Source organism: Primulina tabacum, chromosome 6 (assembly GCF_025594145.1).
Source record: "Primulina tabacum isolate GXHZ01 chromosome 6, ASM2559414v2, whole genome shotgun sequence".
NCBI classification, from domain to species: Eukaryota; Viridiplantae; Streptophyta; class Magnoliopsida; order Lamiales; family Gesneriaceae; genus Primulina; species Primulina tabacum.
Genome location: NC_134555.1, coordinates 31,754,388 through 31,760,387, shown reverse-complemented (window position 1 = coordinate 31,760,387; position 6,000 = coordinate 31,754,388).

Here is a 6,000-nt window from a genome sequence, read left to right as displayed (position 1 = left end):
GGGCAACAGCAGGTCGCGGGCGTGTAACCAGCTCAAAATCCTTATCATGAGATTCATCTCCCGAAGAGAAATCCGGATAGAGGACATTTGTGGAGAAGGGAGAGACACGTGGTTTCTTCGCAGGAGTAAAATCTGGTCCATACCCTGCTTGACGTTTCGATCGGCGTCTTTGTGGTGGTGGAGGAAACGCTTGGGGAACCTCATATAAAGGCGGATTATCCAAATCATATGCATTTCTAGGTTCGCCTGGAGCAATAATCTCCAAAGGAACTGCTTATAGGGCAGTAGCAACAATCTGTAACGGATTTTCAGCAGGGGGCACTGTTGGTGGTGTTGCCACAGGGGTGGAACACCATGGCTGGTAGCCATTTCATTGCGGATACCCAATGGATCAAATTGATTATCATCCATCAGTATCTGTTGAAGAAAGATTGGGATGAAATTTAGCACAGAGAGATTTGCAGAGAGAATGCAATTGTGCGAGAAACAGAGTGAAAATGCGGTGACAGTAAAATGATCAAAACGTTAATAAGTCACAACTTAAATAAGTCTAAGGTATAACGGTAATAAAATCAGCAATGATCGCTTTCCCGTTTCTAAGTGTCTCCGTACTTTTACTTCTAACAGTAACTTTCCGAAATTAACTCCACTTCCTAATCGTTGTTTAGCCCCTAGTTCATACGGTAAAAAATGATTCAACCTTGTTTAGTAAAATTTCAAGGATAATATCAGTATAACCTCACATCTGCTATAACCAATTGACATAATTAGTCACAACAATTTAAAGTCTGGGTAATTAAAGTTTTTATCAACCGTCATAGGTTAAATACTGATATGTCACTACACATGATGAATTCACCAGAAAAAATCAATATGCATATCCTAAATATGCCTCCAATATGATAAATTATCGAAATATCAGATAGTGTATAAATTGTGTTGTGTTTGAACTTAGGTGTTGGCAACACCTCCTAGCAACACCAATGTTTATGAGTCGATACTTCAACAAAAAATGTTTTGGTTTAGATATGGTAGCTTCCACACTAGAAGAACGGTTTTCAAAAGACTCTCCTAGGTAGCTTTGTCCATTTCTATTTTGACTTAGAAGTGGTAGCTCTCACACTAGAAGAACGTCTTCAAAGGACTCTTCTAGGTAACTTTTTCAATTTTCTTCTAATCTGATTATTTTTATTTTCTTCGTCTTTTCTGTTTTTCATCAAACTGCTCAAGTTTTTCAAGTCACCATTTTCATATTGGACATGATCAAGAAGATCTCAAGATTCCTTAATTATTTGATGATTGAAATTGAGCATCAAACACCTACAAAACTTGATTTGAAGATTGATCTCTATCAGGGTGCACACTAGGAGATTGTCATCACTTGTACACATTACACACTGAAAATAGGATGGCTATGATTATGCATTATGCCTAGCATCCTAAAAATAGACATACAAAAATGGTGTTGTCATCGGTGTTGGCAACACTAATGACAAGATTGCTGTGTGATTATTGTACACACATGCTGAGAGACTCTCGAATATTGGAAAATCTCTCAAAGTCCAAAGATCTTGTGAATATATCAGCCAGCTAGTTTTCAGTTCTAACAAATTCCAGTCGAATTATGCATTTCTCAACTAAATCTAGAATAAAGTGATGTCTTATATCTATGTGTTTTGTTTGAGAGTGTTGAACAGGATTACTAGAAATGTCTATAGCACTGGAGTTGTCACATTATACAGTCATGATGTCACTGTGAAAACCATAATGCTCTATCAGTTGATTCATCCAGACAAGTTGTGAGCAGCTGCTGCTACATACTTAGACTCAACGATGGATAGAGACACACAATTTCGCTTCTTACTGTACCAAGACACAAGGTTATTCCCTAGGTATAAACACCCACCCGATGTGCTCTTTCTATATCTAGGTCTCCGGCCAGTCAGCATCAGAAAAACCTACCAAATTTGTGTTTGTCTCTTGTATGTACCACAACCCTAACTCTAATGTACCTGAAACGTATCTAAGAATACGTTTCACAGCCTTTAGGTGTGATACTTTTGGATTTGCCTGGTACCTAGCACACAAGCAGACATTGAACATAATATCGAGGCGTGTAGAGGTTAAGTACAAAAGACTAGGGATGTAAACGAACCAAACTGTTCGTGAGCTATTCGAAGCTCGATTCGATAAAAGCTCGTTTGAGCTCGTTTAATGAGGCTCGTTAAGATAAACAAACAAAACTCAAGCTTTACAGTATTCGGCTCGTTAGCTCGTGAACATGTTCGTTGGTAAGTTATTGAGTAATCTTTTAGATTAAAAAATAATAGTTTTGATATTTGATTTATTGATTTTGTATATTATTTATGAAATATATAGAAAAATATATTAAATTTATTTATTATAATAAATTTACAAATTTTAATAAGAATAATATATTTTTCTTTAAATATATAATTTACTTTTTAATTAATTTAATGAAATTTTAAATGTATAATTCATATTTATTAAGATTGTTTAAGCTGTATAATTCATATTTATTAAGCTTGTTTAAGCTCGATAAATGCTTGAATAAGCTCGTGAGCCATGCATATATTCGTTAAATAAAGCTCGAGCTCGGCTCGATTATAAACGAACCAAGCTCAAACATTCAAGAGTTCGGCTCGGCTCGACTCGATTACATCCCTACAAAAGACTATCGATGATGCTGCGGTATATGATGTTGTCAACACCGTCGGCAACATCATATTTAGACAGTTTTTCACTTGACCACATAGAAGTTTTCATATGCTTAGAATTATCATTTGAGAATTTTTTTACAAGATTATTAACATACTTGGATTGACATATAAGTATACCATCATGCAATTGTTTAACTTGCAATCCAAGGAAGAAAATCAACTCTCCTACCATGCTCATTTCAAATTGCGATGACATGCACTCAACAAAGTTATCAACAAGCTTTTATGATGAAGCACCGAATATAAAATCATCTACATAAACTTAGCAAATCAAAATATCATGCTTCAATTTTTGAATAAAGAGGGTTTTATCAACCTCACCTCTTTTAAAGCCCAAGTTGATCAAATAATCAGCCAACCTACTATACCATGCTCGTGGAGCCTGTTTCAGTCTATATAGAACCTTCTTCAGCTTGTAGACATGGTCCATGTGATTTGGATCTTTAAATCTTTTTGTTGACTAACATAAGCTTCCTCATTCAAAATTCCATTCAAAAAGGCACTCTTTATGTCCATTTGGTACAATTTGATGTGCATATGACATGCTATGATCGAACCTTGTTTCGAACAATGTTATCGGATTCATCTGTTTTATTTTTAAAAATCCATTTTGTTCCAATAATATTGGTATTCGTGGTATAGGAACCAAGTCGCATTCATCATTGCACACAAATTGTTTAAGTTCTTAATGCATTGCATTGATCTAGAATTCGTCTTTTAGTACATCGTTAATGTTCTTAGGTTCAATGTGAGATACAAAATAAGAGTGACTTACTTGTGAAAATGTTGAGCTCATGCAGATAAACCAATCATTTTGCGGTAGTCTACGTTTTCTTTCTTCCTTGTTTGCAAATCATCATGCACCTCACCAATAATCTGTGATGATTGATGGTTCTTCTGAATCTTGTTTGGAATGTCCTTTCCTTCTTTATTAACCCAATCATCATTGCCATAATCCCCTGGTGTTTCTGTTTGGTTCAGAGACGGTGTTGTGCTGGGTGTTGTCTCACTGGTCTCAACACCATTTCTGGTCAGTGTCCCACTTACATCCAGCAGTCCATCAATATCCTCCTCCTTGGTTTTTTCTATTAGGTATGCAAAATCATCGAACACAACATTAATTGATTCAATAGTTGTCATAATTCTCAAATTAAACACACGATAGGCCCGACTGTTCATTGAGTATCCAAGAAATAGGTTTTTATCATTTTTCGAATCAAATTTTGCAAGGTGATAATCGGTCATTTAAAACGTAGCAAACACAACCAAAGATATGAAAATATTTAGGTTTGATTTCTTTCCCATGATGATTTCATTGGATGTCATCGTAGATCCATTATTAAAAAATACACGGTTGGAAATGTAACATGCCGTGTTTAAGGCTTCGGTCCAAAAACGTTTTGACATATTCTTGGAAATAGCATGACCCGAGCCATTTCTTGAAGGGTTCGATTTTTCTTTTCCGCTATGCCGTTTTGTTGAGGGGTCTTCGGAGCTGAAAATTCATGAGTGATACTGATGGAATGTGTTCTCAAAACCTTTGAGGTGCTTTCAACACAATAAATCAATGAGCTGCAATAGCTCGTGTTCTAAGAATGATAACATCGATGAATTAGATCGAGTTTCGTTAGAAACCAAGCGGAAAACACTCGAAGTAATCATTCATTAAGAAAGCTGATCAGTTAGAGCTTTTAATCTCGTGTAACTGATTAACTGAAGATAAGGGAGATCAGTTCTTGCATGTATCAGTTCAGTTATGGTGAGAACTGAACTGATAGCTACTCGAACTGATCAAATCAGTTTAAAGCAAAGGGTTAATAGTTAAAGCACACAATATATGTTTATGGATGTTCGGAGACTTCAACTAGTTCTACGTCATCCCTTCTACCTCCTCGAGTAGGTACCACTAGAAGATTTTTATTTATACAACTACTTGTACAAACTCACCCAGCTTAGGACTTACCCACTGCCTAACTGAATTCCTAGACTAGACTGAAGGCAGCACCTTCCAGTCAACACTTCTTTAACGTCTATGTGAGAAAGACTACATACACAAGTTTATTGTCTTTGTGTAAGACTGTATTTGAGTGGTGGTGTGTGTGTGTGAGAGAGAACTGATCTCTGAAAACTACCCGAAAGTGTTCTCACACACTGAGGAAAATATGCTTCTAAACTAAGCTGATAACACGATGAAGTGTTCCCTCTGGGCTGATTGCTTCTTGTAAGCTGATATGCAATATGCGTGCCCTTTCTTTATTTTATCTTTTCACTCGTTAACTCTCATCGTCATCTTCACTGAGCTTCGGCTTCTATTTATAGGAGTTTGGCTAAACGTACAGTGAGACTCATTGAATGAATCCATTGCAGTTTGAATTTGTTCTCACAAATAGATATCTGGAACATTTGGCTTTAAGCGCTGCTGCAACGTCTCTTATTGTACCTTGATCGTATAATAGCTTTTGTACCTTTGTGCATAGCTTTATTAAGCTTGTCGTATCTGCAAACTGCTTCGCTCCTAACTGATGTTCTGAACTGGTCAGTTGAACTGGTCTTGAACTAATGAGGTTAAATCAGTTGACTCGTCAGCTGAACTGATTTCACTGATTCAGTTGAACTGATCATTTGGGCTCTTTATCAGTTGAACACTTCATCGGCTGGCCGGGCTTCTGAAGGTCTTCTCCTGAACCACCTATCAACTGGATAGTCAGTTGAACTGCTCTTGATACTTCAGTTGTCCTAGTTCAGTTCGATCGATCAGTTGGCACTTTCAGTTTGCGTCTCGATAGCTTCAGTTTAAGCTTGGTAACTGATCAGTTCGATGCCTGGTTAGTTTCATTTTCTGCGCACTTAGGTAAACTCATTAGAAATAAATAAACAAGTTTTTTTAACATCAAAATAAAGATTGCGAACATGAAATATTCCAACAGTTATCTTTCTTATCGCACAAAGAAGTAAAATGAGAATTTTTGAACTCCTTACCATGATCAGTTCTTATTTTAACCACCTCACTTCATGAAAGTTGGTTATTCTAGCATGCAATTTCTTAGAAACATCAAATGTATCATATTTTCCCCTAAGGAAACTTACCCAAGTAAAACACGAAAAATCATCAGCACAAACAAAAGAATATTTCTTACCACCCAAGCTCTCAATATCCATTGGACCCATTAAATCCATGAGCAAGAGTTCAAGGCACCATGTTGTCCCAAAATATTGCAACACCGGATGCGCAATATGGGTTTGTTTACCTTTCTGACAT